The 17,542-nt window shown below is 38.0% G+C and overlaps 2 long non-coding RNA genes and 1 pseudogene across 3 annotated transcripts; all 3 read right to left on the bottom strand.

Annotated features, from left to right (window-relative positions):
- Nucleotides 1-6,981: 6,981 nt before the first annotated feature.
- Nucleotides 6,982-7,795, bottom strand: LOC147514959 (uncharacterized). 2 transcript variants are annotated; one of them, XR_015213316.1, is made up of 3 exons: nucleotides 7,729-7,795; nucleotides 7,477-7,643; nucleotides 6,982-7,385 (listed from the first exon to the last, which is right to left on the bottom strand). It is a non-coding gene; the product is annotated as an uncharacterized LOC147514959 (long non-coding RNA). The 2 variants fall into 2 exon arrangements; XR_015213315.1 differs by having other exon boundaries at nucleotides 6,982-7,265; nucleotides 7,339-7,385; nucleotides 7,477-7,789.
- Nucleotides 7,796-9,003: 1,208 nt separating this feature from the next.
- Nucleotides 9,004-10,762, bottom strand: LOC147514958 (serine carboxypeptidase-like 45; annotated as a pseudogene).
- Nucleotides 10,763-10,894: 132 nt separating this feature from the next.
- LOC147514957 (uncharacterized) lies at nucleotides 10,895-12,206 on the bottom strand. Its single transcript, XR_015213314.1, has 3 exons — nucleotides 11,955-12,206; nucleotides 11,792-11,829; nucleotides 10,895-11,693 (listed from the first exon to the last, which is right to left on the bottom strand). It is a non-coding gene; the product is annotated as an uncharacterized LOC147514957 (long non-coding RNA).
- Between the last annotated feature and the right edge of the window lie 5,336 nt (nucleotides 12,207-17,542).

The following is a 17,542-nucleotide window of genomic DNA, read 5'->3' as shown; positions in this document are numbered from 1 at the left end:
AACCGAAATAGCTAAAGCCCGACCCAAAACTGACCCGTTGGCACCCCGGCCTAAACATACTAATAGAATAATATAATTAACATTAAAAAGAATCTGCAAAATATTTAAGTTTTACCTGTAGAAGAGTCAGGAAGCCTGAAACACCTTTCACCTTCGCATACGTGGCAGTCCCAAGTCCTCTATACAGAAAGGCCAAAATTGCTGCACCCCACGCATACTCGCCGATCTCACTGAATTTCATCAGCAGCCTCAAATAATAAACATGCACTCCAGTCCTAGACTTGTCGGTGAAGATGGTACATCCAAAAAAAAAAACAGTAGATAAGCTCTTACAGCTCGTTGTACCTCCACCAAAGTTGACATCTTTCCCTTTACATTCCCATCTTTATCCTTATCGCGGGCCTTCCCAGCATAATGGCTCCACAGGAATTCTAGTCTTACCTTTGAAATGAACCGACTCACGTCCATCTCTGCTTTAATCACAGGCAGCGAGATACCCAGAGCACGGTCTGCCTCTAATCGCGACGCCTAGGATTTGGGAGATATCATCCAAAGTCACAGTCATCTCCCCAAATGGCATATGGAAAGTGTTGGTCTCTAGATTTCACCTCTCCACAAACGCAGATACCAACGCCGGATCTTGATGTTTGTAACACCCAAATACCATATCATAAAACCCAGTCCTCTTAAGCTCATTTTAAAATCTGGGAGATCTTTTGAACTCATTCTTGAGATCCCATTAGCTTAACTTGGATAGATGTGGAACACACTTCAACACTTTGCGCTCCGCCTGAAACAACAAAGACTCAATGAGGAGAATCAAAAGGTTTTGTAAAGACAAAGGAAAATCAAGATACTAAGTCTATGATAATACCTTATTTTCCCAAACATCACGAGCCACATGCACCGAATAGTCATACAGAAGCTCTGACTCAGTAGGGCCACCACCGTATACACCTCGTGTGTACTCCAAATCATCCTTAGATTTTCTCACATGGTTTAGCACTAGAGGTGCTTCAATTTCGATCGGTGCTTCAACTTCCATCAATTCTTCCAAATCATCATCCTCCACATCATTGTCATCCTCTTCATCACCCTCCTCATCACCAAACTCTTCCCCATCATCTCCATCCTCACTTGAGTCATCCCCATCATCATCCCTATCATTTTCAACTATACTCTTCCCACGATCCATTGCTACATTTATATCTACATCTAAATCTTTATCTACATCATTTAAATCTTTATCTACATTAATATCACCCTCACTCTTAGTTTCACTATCACCTCAGTATCTACATTACTTGGAATAACCTCATTGTGGTCCCCTCTACGCACTGAGGCCGAGGTGCCCGCTCCCCTTTTTCTCTTCTTCTCTCTTTCTACATCACCTACATTAGTAGGATCATCATCTGCTTTTCTATCGCCTCTACGGATTGAAGCCGTTGTTTTCGACCCCTTATCTCTCTTCTTCTCAGGCTCAGGCGCGACACCGCGGCCCGAAGAGGAACCGCTGCCACCAAACAACTTCTTTACACCCTTGAATGTAGATTTAGCTACATTCTTGACATTCTTTGATCAAGGACCCATTGCTACAAAGAAAAATAAAACAAGTATTAGCTACTATTACAGTTCCAAAACCTCCAAACTTCCAAAACTTCAAAAAATTCCAACAAGAATTACTTCGCAATGAAACAAATGCTATAATTGGTAATGGAATCGAACTAAAACTAACCAATAAAACTAATCGAACAAATGTCATAATTGGTAATGGAATCGAACCCATTGCTACAACGAAACAAACTTCCACTAAGATTATTAAAAGAAAAATCAAACACCATTAAATTCAAACAATTTCCAATAGATAATGGAATCGAACTAAAACTAACCAACAAACTCTGGTATTAAACCAGACATTGCATTACTACCCAAATTAAGTTTCCATATAATTTTTCTACATTTCCAGCTAAATTACAATGTTTTCTATATTTCGAGCTAAATTAAATTTTTTTCGACATTACGATCACTACAATCACTAAGACGGATAGTTGAATAACACAAACACTCGAACCCTACAATCACTACAAACACTCAACTCCTTACAAACACATTCAAACGACCTCGTTGGGTCGTTTGGGCCATATACAAAACGACCTCGTTGGGTCGTTTGGGGCATCTTCAAACGACCTCTTGGGGTTTTTTCAAACAAAAACAATAATTCGTTTTGGTACTTCCAAACAACCTTGCACTTACCAAAATAACAACAAAACATTACGAGTAATCAAAATAACAATAACAACCAACATTACGAGTAATCAAAATAACAATAACAACCATACTCATTATTCAACATTATACACAAATTTTTTAGAAACTAGAGCTTAATAAAAAAGGAAATAAATTAAATTGTGCACTCACCAAAATTGTTATTCGAAACTGGAGAAATGATTGTTTGCACCAAACTCCAAACGCCAAACTCTCAATCTCCACAATGCGCCCAAACACAATGTCCACAATGAGTGTTAACAACAATGTCCACAATCAATTTAAACTCAAACTCAAATTTTGTTTTGGGTTTTGTTTTGGGTGTTTTTTGGGTTTTTTGGTGAGAAATCGCAAGAGAGATGACTGGTTAGAGTAGTTTATAGTCGGTATGCGTTGAGGTGAGGGGGTGTATTGGGTTTTTGATGTTGGGCTTCGTTTTTGGGCTTGGGCTGGAGGCTGCCCAATCCAATTCATGTGGCGCCCAATACATGACTCATTAAGGTAGTTTAATTAGGCACTTTGTTTAGTAGCATGGATTAGCCAACCTATATAAGGAATAAGGCCCATGATAACATGTCTTGCTGTTTGGTCCAGTCCATTAAATGAATAGGGGTCACAACTAATGAGTAACAGGTGAACTGTGAACCGGGTAAATTGCCAAACCAGAAAACGCCACAAACCCATGTGTATAGGATGGAATGAAACGACGGTTTAGGCTCTATTTGGTAGTAGAAAAATCCGTAGTAGCCAACCTAGCTTAAGTGATCCAACATAGTCTAAAGTGAGTCTCACCTGTAGGTGAATAACCCAAATATGAATGGTGAGGAAGGATGTTTGGTTGTAGTTTTTTCATTTTTAGGTTAGACTGTAAAAAAAAAAAAAAAAAAAAGACAAAATCTCTTACAATTCATTTACGAATAAGGTCTATACCATACAAAACATTTTAAATACAAATCTCAAATATTGCAAAAAAAAAAAAAAAAAAAAAAAACAAAAAATAAAAAAAAAAATAAACAAAATTTTTACTAAGAAATTAGTAATATCCATTGACGAAAATTGTTATCTTTAGAATTTGATATTCCAATAGGCCAAAAAAGTTAAAAAAATAAAAAAAAATAAAGAATTCAAAAAGCAAAGAAAAAAGATTGCCAACAATACAAAGTCTTATCGATGAATAACTAATTTTAACAATTTGATGTGTTTGGAGAAATCCAACAAAATAACTTGTGCATCCATCGAATAGATTCCAATACACAAGTAGAAGAAAGTGGATAAGGTGGGGTGTGTGGGGAGAGAGAGAGAGAAGAAGTAGGAAGTTTCCATGGAGTTCAACCATTCAAACACAAGTCAAATGATGAAGAGGCTTGAATCTAGAAAGAGGAGAGGAAAGAGAGAAACAAAGAAAGTCTTTTTTCAGTTTTTTTTTTTTTTCTATCTCCTTTTGATCTGTCATGTATATCGTTATCTCTCCTAAACCAAAAGATACCACTATTGATAAATTAGAGAGAGAGATTTGAGAATATTTACTTGATTGATTTCTAGGTCTCATACAATAGTTTATATAGAGATTACAAGTTCTTAAATAGAAACTAAAATAACAAAGATCTAAGATATGTACAAACACAAACGGTGCGAGTATAACTAAACAGGATGCGAGGCGCAGGCGCGCTCTAATTGTGCTTGAATAGAGTGCGGGCGCGCTCTGCACTCTGACATACAGAAACAACTTCTAATACTCCCCCTCAAGTTGGAGAGTGAATGTCAAGAACTCCCAACTTGCGAATTATTCTTAGAAAAGTGTCCTTGCTGAGAGGTTTAGTGAAAGCGTCAGCCACCTGATCTGAGGATGGAACGAACGTAGGAGATAATTACTTGGCCTGTATCTTGTTGCGTAAGAAATGACAGTCCAATTTGATGTGCTTCATTCGTTCATGAAAAACTAGATTTTGAGAGAGATTGAGGATGACCTGATTGTTGCAGAACATGTTCATCGGAGAAAGGTGAGAGATGCCTATGTCATGCAGAAGATACTTCAACCATTGAAGTTCACACGCAAGGGTAGCCATGGAACGATATTTGGCTTCAGCAGAAGAACGGGATACAGTGCTCTGTTTCTTTGTTTTCCAGGATATATGGCTAGAACCAAGAAAAGTGCAATAACCACTAGTAGAACGATGAGTGACAGGGCAGCCAGCCCAATCAAAGTCACAGAAACTAGAGATGTGTAAAAAACTATTAGCGGATAAAAGAATCCCTTTGTTAATCGAACCTTTAAGGTAGCGGAGTATACGATGAGCAGCATCTAGATGTGGAGTCCGTGGGGACTGCATGAAATGACTGAGATAATTAACAGAATAAGTGATATTTGGACGTGTAACTGTGAGATATAAGAGACGCCCAATCACTACAAAAGAAGTCACTTTACCCGACTGACAGTGACTACCGCCAAAGGTATTACCCGACAGACCAAAACTGCCGCATGACCGTCGGAAAATGCTCGGTCGGCATAGCTTTCCGACAGTTATGAACAGTCAGAACAGGTCGTCGGGGTTGATGATCTTTGCCGACGGATATTCCCACTGCTTTGGACCGTCGGGTATTACTGCTGCCAAGAACCGTCGGATATGGACTGCTGTTGTTAACAGTCGGGTAGGCCTGCTGTCACTAGCCGTCGGATAGGACAACTGTTATAGGCCGTCGAATATACCAGCTGTCACTATCCGTCGGATAGGAGTAGTGCTATAGGCCGTCGGATAGGTCCGTCGGGGTAGTTTACTACTAGACAATTGGTATTCGTCGGGTATTAGTTTTTTGTTTTAAAAAAAAATATTGGTTGTAATAATTCTTTGGTATCCCAATCCCAACACTACATTCTTTACCCTCCAATTACATCTTGCAGGTTCCCACTCAAATGCTACAAGCGCCAATGTATTCATAAAGAAACAATTAAAACAACAAAATGCTAAAATTAAAATACTCTGCTAAAAAACATTGAATAGTTTGCGACTTGCATGACTACAATAATCTTGCCTCACATGAGTGATCAAAGGAGAAACAGGACTTCAAGCTAAGATAGGAACAATATCAGGGCAAAATTTAAATTTAAGATTGAACAAACAGCCCTTAGTGTATTGCTAAAGCTATTCCAAATAACTTACAAGGAAATGGTTTTACTAAAACTAACATTTACAAAGTATGAAATTAAATCTAAGACAACACTCACCCTATATCACATAGCAGGCCTCCTCCACCATGTTGCTACCTTTTCTAGGGCAAACGAGGCCCCCCCTGACTAAAGTTTAAAAACAACAACCCGAAGTCGCTCCACATATAATCGGATCCATATTGTCCCCCGCCGTTATTGAAGTAACGTAACCAACGCCATTTCAAGCAGTGTTTGTCTAGTCTACCTTGGCCTAGCAAGGAAGCAATGCAGGAACCGATGTGCACTAGTGGCCCTTCTTTTCCCAGTTCTAGACCAGCAGAGACAAAGACAAATGCTTCTAATTATCTGCAAAGATGAGTAAGAAAAGGTTTTTAAGATCATCTATATCTAATTATCCATTTTTGAATAGTGACAAACACATGAAACCGCCAGGTGTTCATGGGAACAATCTGATTATCGAGCCGAGAATAGTTACAAGTTGTCTACTTCTAGTTCATTCTCATACTTGCTACATGTAAAGCTCATACGGACATCAAGGAGGGTCGTGGGGGTTTCGTGTCATTAGAACGTGATGCATGGCACTATAGGCCGGGATTTTTACTCCAAACATGTTCTTGATACTCAACCCAAAACTGTAATTCATATAAACGCATTAGAATAGTATACAATCACGTAAAGGTCTAAACTTTAGTAAAATCGATGCTAAACGCAACAATACAAACACCAAAAGCAAAGAACCGATGGATACAATTTAGCATAAAATAATAATTCATATAAACGCATTGAAAAGGTATACAATCACCTACGGTCAAAACTTTGCATAAAACCCCGAGGCTTTAATACAACACCACAAGCAAAGAAGCGATGGATGCCCGTAAGCGTCTGCAGAAATGGGACCCGATACATCCGTATGGTGGAGTTCTACACCCTTTCTTCCAAATACCGCATCCATTACTAACAATAATGTCACTCACTCATGCCATCACTCACATCAAGATCACTAAAACAATTTGGATACAAAAATAACAACCATAAATAGAAGTGCTAATTTTGTTTTGACTCCAATCAAATTTTACTCGGATGAAAAGGGGAGAACAAAAATGTTTCGTTTCAGTACTTTGTGAATTCAAGGTTCGTGACACATGATTTGTATGGTACGAGGTAACCCGGTTAAAACATTTATAAATATCGATGTGTGTAATCCAACAACCCATGAATATCACGCACAATTTACCTTTGATCAACTATAGAAATCAAGAAATCCAAGAGCTTGAGAACGCGTCGATGGAGTCAAAAGGGAGATTGAATTTGCAATAACTCGAGAGAATCCAATGTGGTCGATCAAGACAAAGATGCATAATGGCATTGGCAACAAATGGCGATAATATCTTTCAAGTTAACGGATACACAACATAGGCATATTAACATCTAAAGACAAAGAATACATGCCCCGCCCTCGAAATTAATTAAAATTTTAGTAAAACTTTACTTTAACCCTATTTTGTTAGGATAAGACATAAGAGTGACAAACCTTTTTCGTCCGCCGTGTGCAAGCAATCCAACAATAATACACGGTCATCAAAGACGTAGTGCCTACTTAAGCAACACATGAACTAAATCTGCACTTGGTGGCTTAGTGTTGGGAGAAGTCATCTCTATTTCGGGAGTTTTGACTTTATTATCTTCAAGTAACTCTAAACTTGCAAGTTTCTCACCAATGGTAGGTTCATTCAAATCATCTTCAACAGCAAGACATCCGCGTTTTCCACAGCTCTCTTCTTCTTCTTCTTATTTTTTAGCTTTCTTTCTTCGTGGATTGAAGTATCATTTGTTGCTATCAAATCCTCCAAATTATCAACACCCATCTTTCTTTGCAAGCAAGAATAATGAATAAAAAGGATGCACACCTTTTCTCCTCAACAAAACGAGCCACTGCAAGATGCTTGAATCCCAGCTGTCAAAGTTGAAGATAATGAGATGATATTGAACAAAGAAAACATAGTGAGTCACATAACGGAAAATTGGACTATGTACACGTTCATTACCATAAAGAATAAAAAAGTGGAGATGCATACATAGACCCCTAAAGAAATGGTGCAGAACAGACAAAGATGAACGTGCACCGCATGTATATGATGCCAACGAGGAAGCACAAATAGAGAGGAAATGAGAAGAGACCGCACATTGTCCATACTGTCCAACAGTGTCCTTGCTGTAAGAATTTAGAAGAAAAAAGGTCAAATATTAGGTCTGAAAATTAAAAGACCATAAAGTTAGTACGCATCTAGTGAACATACCTTCCAACAATCTCCTGGAATGTACTAGTGATGATGAAATCTGTATGGTTCATGGCATATAAATCAGGCCCAGAAGCAGGCATGAGAAGTGGTACTTCTCTTCAAAGTTTTTCTAGTATATGTCAGAATCAAGATACTTTGTTTTCTCAAGAGCATGGGCAATGGTGCTTTGCAGAAAAAAATACATACAAAGAAAAATTAGTTTCTTAGAGTGCATGAAACGGCAATGAGAAAATGGCTTTGAGCTACCAATAATTCTTCTCCAGTTACTGTGTGACTAGATGAGATGAGCATAAAAGAAAGTCTAACCTCAGTAAATGTCTCCAAGTATGGCCATACTTCAATCCTTGAAATCCATTTTGCGGAGAATTCCTTTTCGGCCTGAAAGGAACTCGGAGAATATGTGAATGCTGTTGTATCGTAAACTTTCTCAAGACTGAAAGTGCAAGTCGTCCCCTCTTGATCGTAGAAGACGCTTCACCGGATTCAAATGCACAAATGAGAATAAAAAGAACAAAAAGGTACTAATTAGCATTATATCCGGATAAGTGTCCGAAATATTACAATGAGTATTCAGTGGTACAATATCCAGTCCTTGCTACTTAATGCGAAGAAGCATCTCACTCTCCATATAGCAAAGTTTCCCCTAACTAGATCTCGTGAAGTCCTCTGTTGAGTTCACTCCTTGAAAGCATGAGAGTGAGACCCCAAGGGAAACCTCGAAAAAATGCCTAGCCCAAGAGTTGTAAAGGCCGAGCCAAGAGTTTTGCCCCACGTTGTAGGCGGGGAAGGTACTTAGCCTACTCTTTATTGTCGCTATCATTGATACTTCACCGTAAACTAGGACTGGGATTCCGACTTTGACAATTCAGCCTACGACGTTGATCGTGGGTATCTCTTCGTTAAGTACATCATAATCCAGGATGCTGCATACATGTTAAGAAAGAATTAAACAATTATTCACTTCACTTGAGAAGATATGGATCCAAGAAATCCCAGCACTACAAAAGAAAAAGGGTACCAATAAAAAAAAAAGCCAATTAATAGCTTATTTAGAGAGAACATAAAGCTTAACATGATAATAGCTTTTCTTCGTAAGAGCTTTGTAGTGTTAATATACACTTACAGTATACTTGGTGGAGAGTAATCGCCACAAGGATTCTAAAAAAGGATCCTCATGAAATAGACTCCTAATGTTCATAGGAGTTTGGTTCGTCCGTTATTCGTTAACTTTATGATTCTAATGTTAGAGTTGATTAGTTATATAATCTCCTTTCATGAGGTACTCATCAAGTCAACATTCTGAACTAGTGGCACAATGGTGCTTACCTGTTTTAAGGTTAATGTCAAGAGTACACTCTTCACAAATGCTCTAACTGTATAATTTGCTAGACTAAGGTTAGAGATTTTTGGCCGCAAACCGGCCCACTGTTTACTCCCACGAGAGACGGCCATAGAGAGCTTTACAGACATCATTTCGGGTTCAAATAATTTACGGTTTCATCTTCAATGCGGAACATCAACACTCGAAAGTGACTTGTCGTGGATTAGAATGAAGCCGAAATTGACATTGTAAGATATATTGAGGGACTAGAAAGAAAGAGGGGTAAACTAAATCAGTTCATTAGAGAAGAGTAGAAATACTATGGATCAACTCACTTGGGGACTGATAATCTTGGATTGTGAGAAGACCGATGATGTGCAAACATCTAGGGTGACATCGTACTTATCTACAAATCTACTTGTTTCTTTACCCACTTGGGACATTACCATTGAGCATATAGGGGAAACTGATTCCCTGTAGTATTCGCTCACATATCGACAATAATTACAAGTTGATGTGAAAATTTTGTATGTAGCATATGATATCAATCCATGAGACCAGAAGTACTCAGCTCTTGAATTGAAATCTGTCTCAAATTCCAAAGACGTGATTGCCCAATTGGAATGGAAAATTAAGACATCAGCTCAAACAAAATCATCCAACAAGATTTATGTTTAATTTATTATCATTTCAAATAAACTCCTTAAGTTGAATTCTTTTAGCTACTTACAGCAATTCCTTTCAAATTAAACAACATTTTCTTTTTGTTGAATTGAATCATCACTCGCAAGTTGTGGGATATAATGCCCCGTAATTGCAACATACTCGAATCGGGCCTTGCTCTTATGTTCTACGATGAACAAATGACGATGAGATTGACAAACATTCTAGTTTACGTGCATAGCTTTCCCGGTAATAAATAGTTCCATTTGTCAGATCAAGGAAACTTATCAAACCAATGTAGCAAAACAAAAGATTATCCCCGGCTTAAGCATCCAAATTCAAGCAAGCAGTTTCCTCAAAGAGATTTTTGGTAATCTAAATACAAATGGACTTTAATTTGAATCCAAGTAGTAGCACTTAAAATGTATCACAAACTAACTTGATTTCAAGTAATGTCAATAAGTAATTGTTCAAAGTGACGAGACATGCCTGTTATCTTGTCATCTACAGTCTCAAAAGAGGTTTGAATGGAGAAAGAGAATCCAACACCCACTGGAGTCTCCAAGTATAACATATTTGTTTTCTCGCAGAACAAATGTGAATCAAGTATCAATTTGCAAAGCTGATCTTAAACCACTCATTGTACATAAATGTAAAGAGAAAGTACATTCAAGAGAAATTAGATGGATACCTTTATTCCAGCTATGCTCATTTCTCACCAAAACCTTTCCACTTGGTCTAAAAGGCCCATTTTCAGAAAATGCTCCAACACCCAAAGAAGAACAACCAGGACCTACAAAGAAAATAAAAAGATATTTGAATCTTCTCATAGGAACATAGAAAAAGAAAAAGAGTTTGCTCCTTTTTTCCCCTACACATAAACGTCTTATAATTAAGTGAGGCGGAAGTCTTGACCTCCGCTCAACCGAGAGAGAGCAAAGAGGCTTTGAAGTCGGATCCATCTCGCTTCAACAAAGTAGTAAAATAGAGATATTTTTTCTTCACATCTATAGTAACATAGCCTAAATACTGTTGGAAGCTAACATGGGGTTACCCTGTAGCACGCTTATTTTGTCCGATAGATTTGGAAATGACTCTACCTTCATAAAAAGCATTGGCTAAAAGCAAAGTGCTAGTACTACAACCATGGTTTTCCATTCAAAGATTACTGCATTATTTCAGGTAGAAAGAATGTAGTAGGAAGAGGGAAGTGTAGAGGTAAATAAAGATTTGAGATGGTTCCCAGTGTGAAGCGTGAACTGTGGAGGGACTTACAATGCTAACTCTAGGCATACATTGACTTCAAGCTAACTCTACGCATACACTAACCTAATATTCAGTACCAAAATGGAGTACAAAATTAGATGAAACTAGAGTCAAACACATATATTAATACATCTTTTAAAAGGAAAACACATCTTAAATAATTTCCCAAAAAACCACATACTCATGTTTTGGAATAAATCAATGCAATGAACAGCTTATATTTTTCGCAATTATATTAGATACAACCAAGCTAAATATAAAGTCATCTTATAAGTTATAACCTCTATACATGTATAAAAAGCTAATTAGTCTACCAAGAAGTTAACAAGTAATAAACAAAACCTCAAGTTGGTTTATGAGCATCAAAACACAACAAGTTTCAACAAATCTAAACCATTTAACACATAGTAATCCAAAAAAGAAACTAAACCCACAGTTGGTATTACTTAAAATCCTACTTATAAAACACTAAAAACGCAAAACAAACATGACAGTAGTACTTTAATGAGGAACAACAACAGTAGTACCATCAATAGTAGTACTTTCATGAGGCTTAATCAAGATACAGAAAGTTTACTAGAAAACTGGAAAACATGTAATGAAATAAAAAAAATAGGTTCAATCCAATTTCAAGAACTAAAACGTTGATGAAGTATTTGTTTAACAGAAGAGGAACGCTTACTTGCAGAGGTGAAGTTGTACAACACAAGTACTACAAAAAAAACAAATGCAAAAGGAAAAAATCAAATTTTAATCAAAATAATCAAATTTATTACCTTGATGGCTTATAAATTTTAACCAATTATTTACCTTGATGGCTTCAACCTGATGAAGTGTTACAAAACAACCTACAAAATCGTCAAAACAAGAGATTATTCGTATTGATGCAATTAAAACTTGATTTTACATTGAATTGAATGTGAGTGAGAGAGAGAGTGAGTGAGAGGGAGTGAGGGATTTGAGGAGGTGTTACCTTCTTGAAGCGTGACTGAGAGGAAGGCAACCGACAGCAAGCTTGAGTGAGAGGGATAATAGTTAGGGTTTTATTTATTTTTTGATTTTTTCAGAAAATTTAGGGTGGGAACTGAAATTGGTTTGGCGCCCTGATAATTGGAAGAGACCGGTTCCTCTATAACCAGGTACAGAGATTGATCTCTATAACACACACACACATCTCGTATCTCAGCGCACACACACACATCTCGGAGCACACACACAGGTATCGAGGCACACACACCCATCTCGGATTCGGATCAACGACGATATAACACGGTTACAGAGATGATCTCTGTACCCGGTTGTAGAGATCTCGATCTCTAATTGGAATAGATATGCCAACGGCTGAAACTCGCAATAACAAATCGGACGGTTAATAAGTACAACAAAAATTTAATCAACAGTCGGCATATTTATGGTGTCTGTCGGAAAGAAATGAGTCGGGTAATCTCTATGGGTTTGTTGGGTAAACTCATTTTTTGGTAGTGAATCAAGTGACGATAGACAGTAGGATCCTGAAGTAACGTGCCATCATCGGTATGGAGGTTGATGTTTTGTTCCATAGGGAACTCAGAAATACGACCAGTGGTACCACAATCAGACAGAATGTCCAAAAGACATTTGCGTTGTGTAAGAAATAATCCTTCTTTGGAACGAGCCACCTCAATACCCAAGAAATATTTAAGACATCCCAAGTCCTTGATATAGAACTTTGCCTCTAAAAATTGCTTCAAGTTCTGAATGAGAGATGGATTGTTGTCTGTGATCAGAATGTCATCCACATAAACAAGGACAATTGTAGAATTAGAACCACAAATATTAGTGAATAGAGAATAATCAGACTTAGATTGAGTGAAGCTGGCAGTGATATGAGTGGTAGATAGTTTGGCAAACCATTGCCGAGAAGCCTGCTTGAGTCCATGTAAGGACTTATTGAGGCAACAGATCCTGTGCTCCCCCTGTTTGGCGAAGCCAAGAGGTAAGGTCATATAGACAGTTTCATCCAAATCGCCTTGGAGAAAGGCATTGTGGACATCCAACTGATGAAGGGACCAATGTCTGATAGCAGCAATGGAGAGAAGTAATCGAACAATGACTAATTTAGCAACGGGTGCAAAAGTGTCATGATAGTCTTGGCCTTCAATCTGATTATAACCCTTGACAACAAGACGAGCTTTGTAACGTTCAATAAAACCATCTGAATTATATTTAATCTTGAAAACCCATTTACAACCAATAAGCTTATGATGAGAGGATAACGGAACAAGAGTCCATGTGTTATTCTGTGCCAAAGTTGCAATTTCAGCAGCCATAACAGCTCTCCATTCTGGAATTTTGACAGTTTGAAAAAAAGATGTAGGAATAACTGAAGAAGACACTTTAGACAAAAAAACTTTATGACAAGTAGAAAAATTAGTGTCAGAAACATAGAAAGCCATAGGATATGGAGTGGAATACCGTGTTACCTTAGAGTCCGATTGGATGAGGTTGGCCGAACGAGGGACTGTAGGTGCTTTGGTAAGAGTAGGGCATTGATAATCTTTGATGAGAAGTGGTGGGGGGTTCCACACTCTAGTAGATGGAGGTGAGGTAGGAGGGTTGAGTTGTGGTGGTTGAGGGAGTTCCAAAATTGCAGGTGACGGAGTAACAGATGGAAGATTGTCAGGAGGGAGGGCGCGTATGCGCTTGGTTTGTACTAGATCAGAAGGCGTGCACGCTCTGACTACTAGAGTTACAGGAGGGAGGGTGTGGGCGGCACTCGATTTGCGCTGGATCAGAGGGTGTGCACGCTCTTACTTCTGGAGCTACAGGAGAGGATTGAATGTTGAAAGTTTCATTGTCTGGGATGGGTAAGGGATAAACAGGCAGATGTGATGGTGGGGAAGATAAATGTTTAGGGGAATGCATGCTCATGGAACATCACGTCACGGGTTGTATACATTTTTTTGGAAGATAGATCATAAATACGATATCCTTTCTGAGCATAATGATAACCAATGAAGATGTCAGGTTTACCTCGGTGATCAAACTTATTTTTAATGGAAGTGTTATGAACAAAACATAAACAACCAAAAACACGAAGATGGGCAATAGAGGGAGGTGTTGTAAACAAAAGCTCATGAGGTGATTTGACATTTAACAAAGGGCTAGGAATTTTGTTAATGAGATATCCTGCGGTGAGAATGCATTCACCTCATAAAGATAACGGGAGATGAGCTTGAAAATGTAATGCTCGTGCAACGTTGAGTAAGTGACGATGTTTTCTTTCAACAACAGTGTTTTGTTGGGGAGTACGCAACCTATGTTTGGAAAAAAATTGTTGCACGTTATGGGATATAAATTCGGATCCATTGTCGGATCGAAGGACTTGGATTTTATGAAAATGGTCTTCAATGTTGCCATGGCCAGATATGAGCGAATCTATTGTAGAATGAAATTGAGTATGAATCATGGCAAAAAAAGATTGTAAATGCATGACAGTTTTAGATTTGACAGTCATAAGATAAATCCATGTAGCACGACTAAAGTCATCAACAATATTTAAGAAAAAACGAGCATTGGAATAGGATGGTAAATGAAAAGGACCCCAAATATCACAATGGATCATTTGAAAAGGTCTAATTGTTTTTATTGAACTATGAGAAAAAGGTAAATGTGTTTGCTTAGCTTGCGGACATACATGGCAAATAACATTATTGGAACTAGAAATAAAATGAAATTGCTTAGCTAAAATTTCTAAAGGAGTGGAAGAGAGACGTCCTAAGCGATAATGCCATAAATTATTGGTGATGGAGTTGTGGGATGAGCAAACAGAAGCAAGTTGAAGATGGTAGACTCCCCCATTAAGCCGTCCTAATCCAATCTTCTTCTTTGATAACTGGTCCTGAAAAAGGCAAGAATCATTAGTGAATGTGACAGAGATAGGGTGAGACTTGACTAGTTCACTAATTGAAAGTAAGTTAAAATGAAAGGAGGGAACAAACAGAACGTTGTCAAGACGTAATAAAGGAAAGAAAATAACAGTACTAACATGAGTGATTAAATGGTTGGTTCCATCCGAAAGTTTAAGAGTAGAATTTGTTAAACAAGTATGATAATGAGAAAACAGATGTAACGATGAACAGACATGATTGGTAGCACCAGAGTCAATGATCCATATGGATTTAGAAAAACACGAGAGAAAAATACTTGTCAGGTTTGCTTGTGAACTGGTGCTACCTGAATCGAGCAAACTGAGAAGTTGGTTGTATTGTTCTATGGAGAAAGCAGGAGAATTGGAGTCCGTAGCAACTGAATTGGCTTGAGCAGGCCTTGGGGGATAACCTTGCAGTTTGTAACATGTACCAATATGATGTCCAACTTCGGTTCTGATGATTGAAGAATGGATGGGCAGCGTCGCGCCTTCGGGTTGTCCGTATCCGAGGGCGCCGCTTGAATTTATTGAGAACTAGTGTTGTGCTGCGGAGGTTTAGGCGGGCCAGATTTCAAAGAAGAAGCCCAGTTGGTCTTTTGAAAGTGGGTACTCAGGGCAGCAGCGTCTAGAGCAGAAGGAAGAGAGAGTGCATGAATCTCTTATTGCTTCTCTTCCTGTCGGATTAAAAAATAAATCTTGGACATATGAGGAAAAGGATCCATTAAGAGAATTTGACTGCGAATGGATTTAAAACGAGCATCTAGGCCTTGCATGAATTTTATAGAACGACCATCTTCAATCTTTTTGGCAAAAATAGATGCATGACCACAAGTACAAGCAGGCATAGTAGACAAAGAACTTAATTCATCCTGTAAAGACTTACTCAAAGTGAAGTAAACAGATACCGGATGATTGTCTTGTTTTAGAAGAGTGACGGAATCCTTCAGTTGAAAAACCTTGGGTGCATTAGTTTGTGAAAAAATGGTCACCTAGATCTTTCTAGATTTCGGATACAGAGTCGGCATAGAAGATGCTTCCACGGATATATGAAATAATAGAATTGAGAATCCATGAAACAACGAGGTCATCACATCGCGACCACTTGGATTTTTCTTTGGGAGTAGTGGGAGGTGTGACAGAGCCATCGACAAAACCAAACTTATTCTTTGCTCAAAGGGCTCTAGAGATAGACCATAACCAAGTCGGATAATTGTCACCGGACAATAGAGGAGAGACGAGAATAGCCGTGGGACTATTTGAGTGGTGTACAAAGAAAGGATCATCGGAACCTGGAGGAGAGTCATTATTGGTGTTTGAGGCGTCAGCCATTGAGAATTGAGAAGAGGCGGAAGCTTAGAGCGGTTAGGGTTAGGGTTAGGGTTAGGGTTAGGATCGAAATTAGGTTGATATCATGATAAATTAGAGAGAGAGATTTGAGAATATTTACTTGATTGATTTCTAGGTCTCATACAATGGTTTATATAGATATTACAAGTTCCTAAATAGAAACTAAAGTAATAAAAATCTAAGATATGTACAAACACAAATGGTGCGAGTATAGCTAAACAGGATGCAAGACTGGACGTGCTCTAATTGTGCTTCAATAGAGCGCGTGCACGCTCTACACTCTGACATACAGAAACAACTTCTAATAACTATACACGGTTTTGTGGTGTTTTCTGGTTTGATAATTTACCCAGTTCCGGTTACTCATTAGTTGTGGCCTCTATTCACTAAATGGATCGGACCAAACAGCAAGACATGCTATCGATGTACATTTGGCGGCTTTAGGAGACAAAGATGTAAGCTGAAATTAAAATGATTTGGATGTATGTACGGTGTTAATTTTTGACAATTTCGCTGGCCATGATCCCACCTGTAGAAATAAAAGGAGTCCTTTTAACGAGTACTAGCTGAGTTGTCCATAACTCAAACAGAGAACTCATGAAGTTCATGATAAAGTATATCTCAGTTAATCTTTTCTAGATCTACCAAATAAGTTCGATTAAAGTGTTAGCCATGTTTAAAGCTGGGTAAATTACATTGAAAGTAATAGATTTGTGCACGAGTGGATTGATTTGAGTGAGTTAATGATAACATATACACAATCCTAAGAGAAAAATTGTTGTCATTTTTACTAATAACACAAAAAATTAGGATTAGCATTACGATGTGAGGGACTACATAATAAAACTATTCATCCAACTGTAGGCATGCATCACCCATTGTTTTGTTAATGGATAATTTTGATTAAAACTGGAAAAACATAGAGGGAGAAACAAAAAGAAAATAATACACTTTATATATTAGGTCTTTAAAATGGATTTCTAGGAGCTACTAAACTTGTCTGTAGTAGGTTGCTGCTTACATCTTCTATTCGCATCAGGAAGTGTGGTTTGCCATGCCACCAAACCTTAGTCCGTGTTGTCAGCATGCATTGTTGTCGTTAATTTACTTTTCATAGAGCTTAAGAAAATAATCACATCTCAATTAAATGTAACTTAATCAAGCAATCCATTGCTTATGGAGTTATGTGGGCACGCATTATATATGGTATTTGTTACTAACGGACCCTAATTTGTGTTCGGCAGACTCCAAAAAAAAAACAATTATTACAAGTGTGTTATTGGTATCAAAAAATCCAAAAAAAA

Source organism: Coptis chinensis, chromosome 2, assembly GCF_015680905.1.
Source record: "Coptis chinensis isolate HL-2020 chromosome 2, ASM1568090v1, whole genome shotgun sequence".
NCBI lineage: Eukaryota > Viridiplantae > Streptophyta > Magnoliopsida > Ranunculales > Ranunculaceae > Coptis > Coptis chinensis.
Note: the sequence above shows the minus strand (reverse complement) of the source record. Positions and strands in the feature narration are given on the sequence as shown.